Below are 14,973 nucleotides of genomic sequence, written 5' to 3' on the forward strand. Positions count from 1 at the left end.
GAATTGAGAACATTAATCTCTGACGGAGACACCAATGTAAGGTGACAGATACTAATTTCAAGAATGAAAGTGTAACACTCGGAAGGTCCCTGGAGTCTGATCATACATGTTTTGAGTTTTTACAACTTCTGCTGATGAACTTACATCAGCAGACCCTGATCGAGCCACCAATGTAAAGTTAATCATACTAATTTCAAGCAAAAATTGTAACTCTTTGAAGTCTCTTGGAGTCTGATCATACGTGTTTGGAATTTTTTAGGTGTGCTGCAAATGAATTGATATCAGTAATCTGTGAAGGAGCCGCCAATGCAAAGTGAGGTATACAAGTTTCAAGCAAGAAGGGTAACACACCGAAGTCACCTGTAGTCTTATCACACGTCCTATGATGGTTTTAGAAATACGGCAGATGAGTTGACATCAGTAATCTCTGATGGATCCACCAATGCAAGCCGAGTTATGCTAATTTCAAGCAAAATGTGTAACTCTCTGAAGTCAGTTGGAGTCTGATCATACATGTTTAGAATATTTTAGGAATGTTGCAGACGATTAGATTTCAGTAATATTTGATGGTACGACCAACGCAAGGTGAGGCATATGAGTTTCAAGCAAAAATGTGTAACATTTTGAATTCATTTGCAGACTAATCATACATGTTTTGAATTTTAAGATATCCTGCAGATGAAATGACATCGGAAATCTCTGATGGATCCCACAGTACAAAGTGAGGTGTATTCATATAAAGCAATCGCGTCTAACTCTCTCAAGTCACTTGGAGTCTGATCATATATATTTTGAAATTTTTAGGAATGTTGCAAATGCATTGTGTTTAGTAATCTTACCTGAATCCACCAAAATAAGGTAAGGTATACTTATTTCAAGCAAAAAGTGTAAAACTCTGAAGTCTCTTGGAGACAGATCATACGTGATTTCATTGTTTTATTGATGTTGCAGATGAATTGAGATAATTAATCACAAATTAAGCTGCCATTGCAAGTAAAGGTGTACGAATTTCAAGTAAAATGTGTAAATCTCTGAATTAACTTTGTGTCTCATCATACGTATTTTCACTTTTTTAGGTGTACAGCAGGTGAAATGACATCACTTATCTATGCTGGATCCTCCAACACAAGGGGCGGTATATTTCTTCCAATCAAAACTGTTACACTCTAAGGTCACCTGGTGTCGGACCATACATGATTCTTTTTCTTAGTAATGTAGATGAATTGATATCTTTATCTCGGAGAAAGCTGCAACTGCAAGGAGTATTATTCGAATATCTAGGAAATTGTGTAACTCTCTGAACTCACTTGGAGTCTGATCATACATGATTTCATTTCTTTAGGAATGTTGCAGATGAATTGAGATAGTTAATCTCTGTTGAAGCTGCCACAGCAAGGAGAGGTATGCAAAAATAAAGTAAAATGTGTAACTCCCTGAAGTCACTTCGTCCCTGATCATATGTATCTTGAGTTTTTTTGGTATACTGCAGATGAATTGACATCAGTAATCTCAGCTGGAACCCCCAATACAAGGAGAGGTATATTAGTTTCAATCAAAAAGTGTTACTCTCTGAAGTCTCTTGGAGTCTGATCATACATGTTCTGAATTTTTAGGAATGCTGCAGATGAATTGACATCAGTAATATTTGATGGTGCCGCAAATGCATGCTGAGGCATTCGAGTTTCAAACAAGAATGTGTAACACTCTGAAGTCACTTGGTGTGTGACCTTATGTTCTATGAATTTTTTAGAAAAGCTAGACGGGAATTCTCATGATAAATCTCTGATGAACCCCCCAGTGCAGGGTGAGGTGGACAAATTTCAAGCAAATACATGTTTTACTCTATGAAGTCACATGCCTCCAAATAATACATGTTCTCAATTTTTTCAGGATTGTTTCAAATGAATTAGCATTAGTAATCTGGCATGAATCCGCCAATGCAGTGTTAGGTGTACTAATTTCAAGCAAAAGGTGTACCTCCCTGTCAAAACGTGGAGACTGATTCATATATGATTAGTATTTTTGAGGAATGTTTCAGATGAATTGAAGTCATTAATCTCTGATGGAGCCACCAATGTAAGTTGATGTATACTAATTTCAAGAATGAAAGTGTAACACTCGGAAGACACCTGGAGTCTGATCATACATGTTTTGAGTTTTTACAACTGCTGCTGATGTACTTACATCAGCAGTTCCTGATCGAGCCGCCAATGCAAGGTTAGGCACAATAATTTCAAGCAAAAATTGGAACTCTTTGAAGTCCCTTGGAATCTGATCCTGCGTGTTTTGAATTTTTTGGTGTGCTGCAAATGAATTGACATCCGTAATCTGTGAAGGAGCCGCCAATGCAAAGTGAGGTATACGAGTTTCAAAAAACAGTGTAACTCCCTGAAGTCACCTGTAGTCTTATCACACGTCCTTTGATGGATTTAGAAGTATAGCAGTTGAGCTGACATCAGCAATCTCTGATGCATCCTCCAATGCAAGCCGAGTTATGCTAATTTCAAAGAAAAAAGTGTAACTCTCTGAAGTCTCTGGAGTCTGATCATACATGTTTAGAATATTTTCGGAAGGCTGCAGACGATTTGATTTCAGTAATATTTGATGGTTTCGCTTACGCAAGGTGAGGCATACGAGATTCAGGCAAAAATGTGTAGCATTTTGAATTTATTTTTGGACTAATCATACATGTTTTGTATTTTAAGATATGCTTCGGATGAAATGGCATCAGAAATCTCTGATGGATCCCTCCGTGCAAAGTGAGGAGTATTCATATCAAGCAGTAACGTCTAACTCTCTCAAGTCCTTTGGAGTCTGTTCATAAATATTTTGATATTTTTAGGAATATTGCAATTGCATTGCGATTAGTAATCTCACCTGAATACACCAATATAAGGTGAGGTACACTTATTTCAAGCAAAAAAGTGTACCTCTCTGAAGTCTCTTGGAGTGTGATCATAAGGGATTTCATTTTTTTAGGAATGTTGCAGATGAATTGAGTTCATTAATCTCTGATGAATCTACCACTGCAAGTATAGGTGTACGAATATCAAGTAAAATGTGAAACTCTCTGAATTCACTTTGTGTCTGATCATATGTATTTTCACTTTTTTAGGTTTACAGCAGATGATATGGCATCCCTTATCTCTGCTGGATTCTCCAACAAAAGGGATGGTATATTACTTTCCATCATAACTGTTACTCTCTGAGGTCAAATGGTGTCGGACCATACATGATATCATTTTCTTGGAATGTTGTAGATGAATAGGTATCTTTAATCTCGGAGGAAGCTGCCCCTGCGAGGAGTATTACTCGAATATCTTGGAAAATCTGTAACTCTCTGAACTCACTTGGAGTCTGATCATACATGATATCATTTTTTTAGGAATCTTGCAGATGAATTGAGATCTTTAATCTCCGGTGAAGCTGCCACAGCAAGGAGAGGCATGCAAAAATCAAGCAAATTGTGTCACTCTCTGAAGACACTTCGTGCCTGATCATATGTATCTTGAGTTTTTTTGGTATACTGCAGATGAATTGACATCAGTAATCTCAGCTGGAACCTCCAATACAAGGAGAGGTATATTAGTTTCAATCAAAAAGTGTTACTCTCTGAAGTCTCTTGGAGTCTGATCATACATGTTCTGAATTTTTAGGAATGCTGCAGATGAATTGACATCAGTAATATTTGATGGTGCCGCAAATGCATGTTGAGGCATTCGAGTTTCAAACAAGAATGTGTAACACTCTGAAGTCACTTGGTGTGTGACCTTATGTTCTATGAATTTTTTAGAAAAGCTAGACGGGAATTCTCATGATAAATCTCTGATGGACCCCCCAGTGCAGGGTGAGGTGGACAAATTTCAAGCAAATACATGTTTTACTCTATGAAGTCACATGCCTCCAAATAATACATGTTCTCAATTTTTTCAGGAATGTTTCAAATGAATTAGCATTAGTAATCTGGCATGAATCCGCCAATGCAGTGTTAGGTGTACTAATTTCAAGCAAAAGGTGTACCTCCCTGTCAAAACGTGGAGACTGATTCATATATGATTAGTATTTTTTAGGAATGTTACAGATGAATTGAAATCATTAATCTCTGATGGAGCCACCAATGTAAGTTGATGTATACTAATTTCAAGAATGAAAGTGTAACACTCGGAAGGCACCTGGAGTCTGATCATACATGTTTTGAGTTTTTACAACTGCTGCTGATGTACTTACATCAGCAGTTCCTGATCGAGCCGCCAATGCAAGGTTAGGCACAATAATTTCAAGCAAAAATTGGAACTCTTTGAAGTCCCTTGGAATCTGATCCTGCGTGTTTTGAATTTTTTGGTGTGCTGCAAATGAATTGACATCCGTAATCTGTGAAGGAGCCGCCAATGCAAAGTGAGGTATACGAGTTTCAAAAAACAGTGTAACTCCCTGAAGTCACCTGTAGTCTTATCACACGTCCTTTGATGGATTTAGAAGTATAGCAGTTGAGTTGACATCAGCAATCTCTGATGCATCCTCCAATGCAAGCCGAGTTATGCTGATTTCAAAGAAAAAAGTGTAACTCTCTGAACTCACTTGGAGACTGATCATACATGTCTAGAATATTATAGGAAAGTTACAGACGATTTGATTTCAGTAATATTTGATGGTTCCACCAATGCAAGGTGAGGCATACGAGTTTCAAGCAAAAATGTGTAACATTTTGAATTCATTTGGGGACTAATCATACATGTTTTGAATTTTAAGAAATGTTGCAGATGAAATGACATCAGTAATCTCTGATGGATCCCTCAGTGCAAAGTGAGGTGAAATCATATCAAGCAATAACATCAAACTCTCTCAAGTCACTTGGAATCTGATCACATATACTTTGAAATTTCTGGAATGTTGCAAATGCATTGTGATTAGTAATCACACCTGAATACACCAACGTAAGGTGAGGTATACTTACATCAAGCAAAAAGTGTACCTCACTGAAGTCACTTGGAGTCTGATCATACATGATTTCATTATTTTAGGAATGTAGAAGATGAATTGAGATCATTAATCTCTGATGAAGCTGAAACTGCAAGGACAGGTGTACGAATATCAAGCAAAATGTGTAACTATCTGAATTCACTTGGTGACTGACCATATTTATTTATAGTTTTATTGGAACACTGCAGAAGAAATGACATCATTAATCTCTGCGGGATCCTCCAATACAGGGGGAAGTACATTACTTTCAATCAAAAGTGCTACTCTCTGATGTCACACGGAGTCGGACAATATATGATTTCTTTTTCTTAGGAATGTTGTAATGAATAGATATCTTTAATCTCGGAGGAAGCTGCCACTGTGAGGAGTATTATTTGAATATCTTGGAAACTATGTAACTCTCTGAACTCACTTGGAGTCAGATGATGCATGATTTCATTTCTTTAGGAATGTTGCAGATTAATTGAGATCTTTAATCTCTGGTGAAGCTCCAAAACAAGGAGAGGTATGCAAAAATCAAGCAAAATGTGCAACTCTCTAAAGTCACTTGGTGAATGATCATATGTATTTTGAGTTTTTTTGGTATACTGCAGATGAATTGACATCAGTAATCTCAGCTGGAACCTCCAATACAAGGAGAGGTATATTACTTTCAATCAAAAAGCGTTACTCTCTGAAGTCTCTTGGAGTCTGATCATACATGTTCTGAATTTTTAGGAATGCTGCAGATGATTTGATATCAGTAATATTTGATGGTGCCGCCAATTCATGCTGAGGCAAATGCATGTGGAGGCATTCGAGTATCAAGCAAAAATGTATAACTCTGAAGTCATTTGGCGTCTGACCTTATGAGCTTTGAATTTTTCAGAAATGCTGGACATGAGTTGACATGAGAAATCTCTGATGGACCCACCAGTGCACGGTGAGGTAGACAAATTTCAAGCAAATACATGTTTTACACTCTGAAGTCACTTGCTGACTGATGACACATGTTCTCAATTTTTCAGGAATGTTGCAAATGAATTAACATTAGTAATCTAACATGAATCCGCCAATGCGTGTTAGGTGTACTAAATTCAAGCAAAAGGTGTACCTCCCTGTAACAATGTGGAGACTGATTCATATATGATTAGTATTTTTGAGAAATGTTACAAATGAATTGAGAACATTAATCTCTGACGGAGACACCAATGTAAGGTGACAGATACTAATTTCAAGAATGAAAGTGTAACACTCGGAAGGTCCCTGGAGTCTCATCATACATGTTTTGAGTTTTTACAACTTCTGCTGATGAACTTACATCAGCAGACCCTGATCGAGCCACCAATGTAAAGTTAATCATACTAATTTCAAGCAAAAATTGTAACTCTTTGAAGTCTCTTGGAGTCTGATCATACGTGTTTGGAATTTTTTAGGTGTGCTGCAAATGAATTGATATCAGTAATCTGTGAAGGAGCCGCCAATGCAAAGTGAGGTATACAAGTTTCAAGCAAGAAGGGTAACACACCGAAGTCACCTGTAGTCTTATCACACGTCCTATGATGGTTTTAGAAATACGGCAGATGAGTTGACATCAGTAATCTCTGATGGATCCACCAATGCAAGCCGAGTTATGCTAATTTCAAGCAAAATGTGTAACTCTCTGAAGTCAGTTGGAGTCTGATCATACATGTTTAGAATATTTTAGGAATGTTGCAGACGATTAGATTTCAGTAATATTTGATGGTACGACCAACGCAAGGTGAGGCATATGAGTTTCAAGCAAAAATGTGTAACATTTTGAATTCATTTGCAGACTAATCATACATGTTTTGAATTTTAAGATATCCTGCAGATGAAATGACATCGGAAATCTCTGATGGATCCCACAGTACAAAGTGAGGTGTATTCATATAAAGCAATAGCGTCTAACTCTCTCAAGTCACTTGGAGTCTGATCATATATATTTTGAAATTTTTAGGAATGTTGCAAATGCATTGTGTTTAGTAATCTTACCTGAATCCACCAAAATAAGGTAAGGTATACTTATTTCAAGCAAAAAGTGTAAAACTCTGAAGTCTCTTGGAGACAGATCATACGTGATTTCATTGTTTTATTGATGTTGCAGATGAATTGAGATAATTAATCACAAATTAAGCTGCCATTGCAAGTAAAGGTGTACGAATTTCAAGTAAAATGTGTAAATCTCTGAATTAACTTTGTGTCTCATCATACGTATTTTCACTTTTTTAGGTGTACAGCAGGTGAAATGACATCACTTATCTATGCTGGATCCTCCAACACAAGGGGCGGTATATTTCTTCCAATCAAAACTGTTACACTCTAAGGTCACCTGGTGTCGGACCATACATGATTCTTTTTCTTAGTAATGTAGATGAATTGATATCTTTATCTCGGAGAAAGCTGCAACTGCAAGGAGTATTATTCGAATATCTAGGAAATTGTGTAACTCTCTGAACTCACTTGGAGTCTGATCATACATGATTTCATTTCTTTAGGAATGTTGCAGATGAATTGAGATAGTTAATCTCTGTTGAAGCTGCCACAGCAAGGAGAGGTATGCAAAAATAAAGTAAAATGTGTAACTCCCTGAAGTCACTTCGTCCCTGATCATATGTATCTTGAGTTTTTTTGGTATACTGCAGATGAATTGACATCAGTAATCTCAGCTGGAACCCCCAATACAAGGAGAGGTATATTAGTTTCAATCAAAAAGTGTTACTCTCTGAAGTCTCTTGGAGTCTGATCATACATGTTCTCAATTTTTAGGAATGCTGCAGATGATTTGAGATCATTAATCTCTCATTGATGGAGCCACCAACGTAAGGTGACGTGTACTAATTTCAAGAATGAAAGTGTAACACTCGGAAGTCACCTGGAGTCTGATCATACATGTTTTGAGTTTTTACAACTGCTTCTGCTGAAATTACATCAGCAGTCCCTGATCGAGCCGCCAATGCAAGGTTAGGCATACTAATTTCAAGCAAAAATTGTAACTCTTTGAAGTCCCTTGGAGTCTGATCATACGTGTTCAGAATCTTCTGGGTGTGCTGCAAATGAATTGATATTCGTAATCTGTGAAAGAGACGCCAATGCAAAGTGAGGTATACGAGTTTCAAGGAAGAGGGTAACACACTTAAGTCACCTGTAGTCTTATCACATGTCCTTTGATCGTTTTAGAAATATAGCAGATGAGTTGACATCAGTAATCTCTGATGGATCCTCCAATGCAAGCCGAGGTATGCTAATTTCAAGGAAAAAGTGTAACTCTCTGAAGTCACTTGGAGTCTGATCATACATGTTTAGAATATATAAAGAATGCTGCAGATGATTTGATTTCAGTAATATTTGATGGTTCCGCCAACGCAAGGTGAGGCATACGAGTTTCAAGCAAAAATGTGTACCATTTTGAGTTCATTTATGGACTAATCATACATGTTTTGTATTTTAAGATATGCTGCGGATGAAATGGCATCAGAAATCTCTGATGGATCCCTCATTGCAAAGTGAGGAGTATTCATATCAAGCAATAACGTCTAACTCTCTCAAGTCACTGGGAGTCTGATTCTATACATTTTGATATTTTAAGGAATGTTGCAAATGCATTGTGATTAGTAATCTCACCCGAATCCACCAATATAAGGTGAGGTATACTTATTTCAAGCAAAAAGTGTACCTCTCTGAAGCCTCTTAGTGTGTGATCATAAGTGATTTCATTTTTTTAGGAATGTTGCAGATGAATTGAGTTCATTAATCTCTGATGAAGCGGCCACTGCAAGTATAGGTGTATGAATAGCAAGTAAAATGTGTAACTCTCTGAATTCACTTTGAGTCTGATCATATGTATTTTCAGTATTTTAGGTGTACAGGAGATGAAGTGACATCAATTATCTCTGCTGTATCCTCCAACACAAGGTGAGGTACATTTCTTTCAATCAAATCTGCTACTCTCTGAGGCCACCTGGTGTCGGACCATACATGATTTCTTTTTCTTAGGAATGTTGTAGATGAATAGGTATCTTTAATCTCGGAGGAAGCTGCCCCTGCGAGGAGTATTATTCGAATATCTTGGAAAATGTGTAACTCTCTGAACTCACTTGGAGTCTGATCATACATGATATCATTTTTTTAGGAATCTTGCAGATGAATTGAGATCTTTAATCTCCGGTGAAGCTGCCACAGCAAGGAGAGGCATGCAAAAATCAAGCAAATTGTGTCACTCTCTGAAGACACTTCGTGCCTGATCATATGTATCTTGAGTTTTTTTGGTATACTGCAGATGAATTGACATCAGTAATCTCAGCTGGAACCCCCAATACAAGGAGAGGTATATTAGTTTCAATCAAAAAGTGTTACTCTCTGAAGTCTCTTGGAGTCTGATCATACATGTTCTGAATTTTTAGGAATGCTGCAGATGAATTGACATCAGTAATATTTGATGGTGCCGCAAATGCATGCTGAGGCATTCGAGTTTCAAACAAGAATGTGTAACACTCTGAAGTCACTTGGTGTGTGACCTTATGTTCTATGAATTTTTTAGAAAAGCTAGACGGGAATTCTCATGATAAATCTCTGATGAACCCCCCAGTGCAGGGTGAGGTGGACAAATTTCAAGCAAATACATGTTTTACTCTATGAAGTCACATGCCTCCAAATAATACATGTTCTCAATTTTTTCAAGAATGTTTCAAATGAATTAGCATTAGTAATCTGGCATGAATCCGCCAATGCAGTGTTAGGTGTACTAATTTCAAGCAAAAGGTGTACCTCCCTGTCAAAACGTGGAGACTGATTCATATATGATTAGTATTTTTGAGGAATGTTTCAGATGAATTGAAGTCATTAATCTCTGATGGAGCCACCAATGTAAGTTGATGTATACTAATTTCAAGAATGAAAGTGTAACACTCGGAAGACACCTGGAGTCTGATCATACATGTTTTGAGTTTTTACAACTGCTGCTGATGTACTTACATCAGCAGTTCCTGATCGAGCCGCCAATGCAAGGTTAGGCACAATAATTTCAAGCAAAAATTGGAACTCTTTGAAGTCCCTTGGAATCTGATCCTGCGTGTTTTGAATTTTTTGGTGTGCTGCAAATGAATTGACATCCGTAATCTGTGAAGGAGCCGCCAATGCAAAGTGAGGTATACGAGTTTCAAAAAACAGTGTAACTCCCTGAAGTCACCTGTAGTCTTATCACACGTCCTTTGATGGATTTAGAAGTATAGCAGTTGAGCTGACATCAGCAATCTCTGATGCATCCTCCAATGCAAGCCGAGTTATGCTAATTTCAAAGAAAAAAGTGTAACTCTCTGAAGTCTCTGGAGTCTGATCATACATGTTTAGAATATTTTCGGAAGGCTGCAGACGATTTGATTTCAGTAATATTTGATGGTTCCGCCTACGCAAGGTGAGGCATACGAGATTCAGGCAAAAATGTGTAGCATTTTGAATTTATTTTTGGACTAATCATACATGTTTTGTATTTTAAGATATGCTTCGGATGAAATGGCATCAGAAATCTCTGATGGATCCCTCCGTGCAAAGTGAGGAGTATTCATATCAAGCAGTAACGTCTAACTCTCTCAAGTCCTTTGGAGTCTGTTCATAAATATTTTGATATTTTTAGGAATATTGCAATTGCATTGCGATTAGTAATCTCACCTGAATACACCAATATAAGGTGAGGTACACTTATTTCAAGCAAAAAAGTGTACCTCTCTGAAGTCTCTTGGAGTGTGATCATAAGGGATTTCATTTTTTTAGGAATGTTGCAGATGAATTGAGTTCATTAATCTCTGATGAATCTACCACTGCAAGTATAGGTGTACGAATATCAAGTAAAATGTGAAACTCTCTGAATTCACTTTGTGTCTGATCATATGTATTTTCACTTTTTTAGGTTTACAGCAGATGATATGGCATCCCTTATCTCTGCTGGATTCTCCAACAAAAGGGATGGTATATTACTTTCCATCATAACTGTTACTCTCTGAGGTCAAATGGTGTCGGACCATACATGATATCATTTTCTTGGAATGTTGTAGATGAATAGGTATCTTTAATCTCGGAGGAAGCTGCCCCTGCGAGGAGTATTACTCGAATATCTTGGAAAATCTGTAACTCTCTGAACTCACTTGGAGTCTGATCATACATGATATCATTTTTTTAGGAATCTTGCAGATGAATTGAGATCTTTAATCTCCGGTGAAGCTGCCACAGCAAGGAGAGGCATGCAAAAATCAAGCAAATTGTGTCACTCTCTGAAGACACTTCGTGCCTGATCATATGTATCTTGAGTTTTTTTGGTATACTGCAGATGAATTGACATCAGTAATCTCAGCTGGAACCTCCAATACAAGGAGAGGTATATTAGTTTCAATCAAAAAGTGTTACTCTCTGAAGTCTCTTGGAGTCTGATCATACATGTTCTGAATTTTTAGGAATGCTGCAGATGAATTGACATCAGTAATATTTGATGGTGCCGCAAATGCATGTTGAGGCATTCGAGTTTCAAACAAGAATGTGTAACACTCTGAAGTCACTTGGTGTGTGACCTTATGTTCTATGAATTTTTTAGAAAAGCTAGACGGGAATTCTCATGATAAATCTCTGATGGACCCCCCAGTGCAGGGTGAGGTGGACAAATTTCAAGCAAATACATGTTTTACTCTATGAAGTCACATGCCTCCAAATAATACATGTTCTCAATTTTTTCAGGAATGTTTCAAATGAATTAGCATTAGTAATCTGGCATGAATCCGCCAATGCAGTGTTAGGTGTACTAATTTCAAGCAAAAGGTGTACCTCCCTGTCAAAACGTGGAGACTGATTCATATATGATTAGTATTTTTTAGGAATGTTACAGATGAATTGAAATCATTAATCTCTGATGGAGCCACCAATGTAAGTTGATGTATACTAATTTCAAGAATGAAAGTGTAACACTCGGAAGGCACCTGGAGTCTGATCATACATGTTTTGAGTTTTTACAACTGCTGCTGATGTACTTACATCAGCAGTTCCTGATCGAGCCGCCAATGCAAGGTTAGGCACAATAATTTCAAGCAAAAATTGGAACTCTTTGAAGTCCCTTGGAATCTGATCCTGCGTGTTTTGAATTTTTTGGTGTGCTGCAAATGAATTGACATCCGTAATCTGTGAAGGAGCCGCCAATGCAAAGTGAGGTATACGAGTTTCAAAAAACAGTGTAACTCCCTGAAGTCACCTGTAGTCTTATCACACGTCCTTTGATGGATTTAGAAGTATAGCAGTTGAGTTGACATCAGCAATCTCTGATGCATCCTCCAATGCAAGCCGAGTTATGCTGATTTCAAAGAAAAAAGTGTAACTCTCTGAACTCACTTGGAGACTGATCATACATGTCTAGAATATTATAGGAAAGTTACAGACGATTTGATTTCAGTAATATTTGATGGTTCCACCAATGCAAGGTGAGGCATACGAGTTTCAAGCAAAAATGTGTAACATTTTGAATTCATTTGGGGACTAATCATACATGTTTTGAATTTTAAGAAATGTTGCAGATGAAATGACATCAGTAATCTCTGATGGATCCCTCAGTGCAAAGTGAGGTGAAATCATATCAAGCAATAACATCAAACTCTCTCAAGTCACTTGGAATCTGATCACATATACTTTGAAATTTCTGGAATGTTGCAAATGCATTGTGATTAGTAATCACACCTGAATACACCAACGTAAGGTGAGGTATACTTACATCAAGCAAAAAGTGTACCTCACTGAAGTCACTTGGAGTCTGATCATACATGATTTCATTATTTTAGGAATGTAGAAGATGAATTGAGATCATTAATCTCTGATGAAGCTGAAACTGCAAGGACAGGTGTACGAATATCAAGCAAAATGTGTAACTATCTGAATTCACTTGGTGACTGACCATATTTATTTATAGTTTTATTGGAACACTGCAGAAGAAATGACATCATTAATCTCTGCGGGATCCTCCAATACAGGGGGAAGTACATTACTTTCAATCAAAAGTGCTACTCTCTGATGTCACACGGAGTCGGACAATATATGATTTCTTTTTCTTAGGAATGTTGTAATGAATAGATATCTTTAATCTCGGAGGAAGCTGCCACTGTGAGGAGTATTATTTGAATATCTTGGAAACTATGTAACTCTCTGAACTCACTTGGAGTCAGATGATGCATGATTTCATTTCTTTAGGAATGTTGCAGATTAATTGAGATCTTTAATCTCTGGTGAAGCTCCAAAACAAGGAGAGGTATGCAAAAATCAAGCAAAATGTGCAACTCTCTAAAGTCACTTGGTGAATGATCATATGTATTTTGAGTTTTTTTGGTATACTGCAGATGAATTGACATCAGTAATCTCAGCTGGAACCTCCAATACAAGGAGAGGTATATTACTTTCAATCAAAAAGCGTTACTCTCTGAAGTCTCTTGGAGTCTGATCATACATGTTCTGAATTTTTAGGAATGCTGCAGATGATTTGATATCAGTAATATTTGATGGTGCCGCCAATTCATGCTGAGGAAAATGCATGTGGAGGCATTCGAGTATCAAGCAAAAATGTATAACTCTGAAGTCATTTGGCGTCTGACCTTATGAGCTTTGAATTTTTCAGAAATGCTGGACATGAGTTGACATGAGAAATCTCTGATGGACCCACCAGTGCACGGTGAGGTAGACAAATTTCAAGCAAATACATGTTTTACACTCTGAAGTCACTTGCTGACTGATGACACATGTTCTCAATTTTTCAGGAATGTTGCAAATGAATTAACATTAGTAATCTAACATGAATCCGCCAATGCGTGTTAGGTGTACTAAATTCAAGCAAAAGGTGTACCTCCCTGTAACAATGTGGAGACTGATTCATATATGATTAGTATTTTTGAGAAATGTTACAAATGAATTGAGAACATTAATCTCTGACGGAGACACCAATGTAAGGTGACAGATACTAATTTCAAGAATGAAAGTGTAACACTCGGAAGGTCCCTGGAGTCTCATCATACATGTTTTGAGTTTTTACAACTTCTGCTGATGAACTTACATCAGCAGACCCTGATCGAGCCACCAATGTAAAGTTAATCATACTAATTTCAAGCAAAAATTGTAACTCTTTGAAGTCTCTTGGAGTCTGATCATACGTGTTTGGAATTTTTTAGGTGTGCTGCAAATGAATTGATATCAGTAATCTGTGAAGGAGCCGCCAATGCAAAGTGAGGTATACAAGTTTCAAGCAAGAAGGGTAACACACCGAAGTCACCTGTAGTCTTATCACACGTCCTATGATGGTTTTAGAAATACGGCAGATGAGTTGACATCAGTAATCTCTGATGGATCCACCAATGCAAGCCGAGTTATGCTAATTTCAAGCAAAATGTGTAACTCTCTGAAGTCAGTTGGAGTCTGATCATACATGTTTAGAATATTTTAGGAATGTTGCAGACGATTAGATTTCAGTAATATTTGATGGTACGACCAACGCAAGGTGAGGCATATGAGTTTCAAGCAAAAATGTGTAACATTTTGAATTCATTTGCAGACTAATCATACATGTTTTGAATTTTAAGATATCCTGCAGATGAAATGACATCGGAAATCTCTGATGGATCCCACAGTACAAAGTGAGGTGTATTCATATAAAGCAATAGCGTCTAACTCTCTCAAGTCACTTGGAGTCTGATCATATATATTTTGAAATTTTTAGGAATGTTGCAAATGCATTGTGTTTAGTAATCTTACCTGAATCCACCAAAATAAGGTAAGGTATACTTATTTCAAGCAAAAAGTGTAAAACTCTGAAGTCTCTTGGAGACAGATCATACGTGATTTCATTGTTTTATTGATGTTGCAGATGAATTGAGATAATTAATCACAAATTAAGCTGCCATTGCAAGTAAAGGTGTACGAATTTCAAGTAAAATGTGTAAATCTCTGAATTAACTTTGTGTCTCATCATACGTATTTTCA

This window comes from Manis pentadactyla, chromosome 13 (genome assembly GCF_030020395.1).
Source record: "Manis pentadactyla isolate mManPen7 chromosome 13, mManPen7.hap1, whole genome shotgun sequence".
Lineage (NCBI taxonomy): Eukaryota > Metazoa > Chordata > Mammalia > Pholidota > Manidae > Manis > Manis pentadactyla.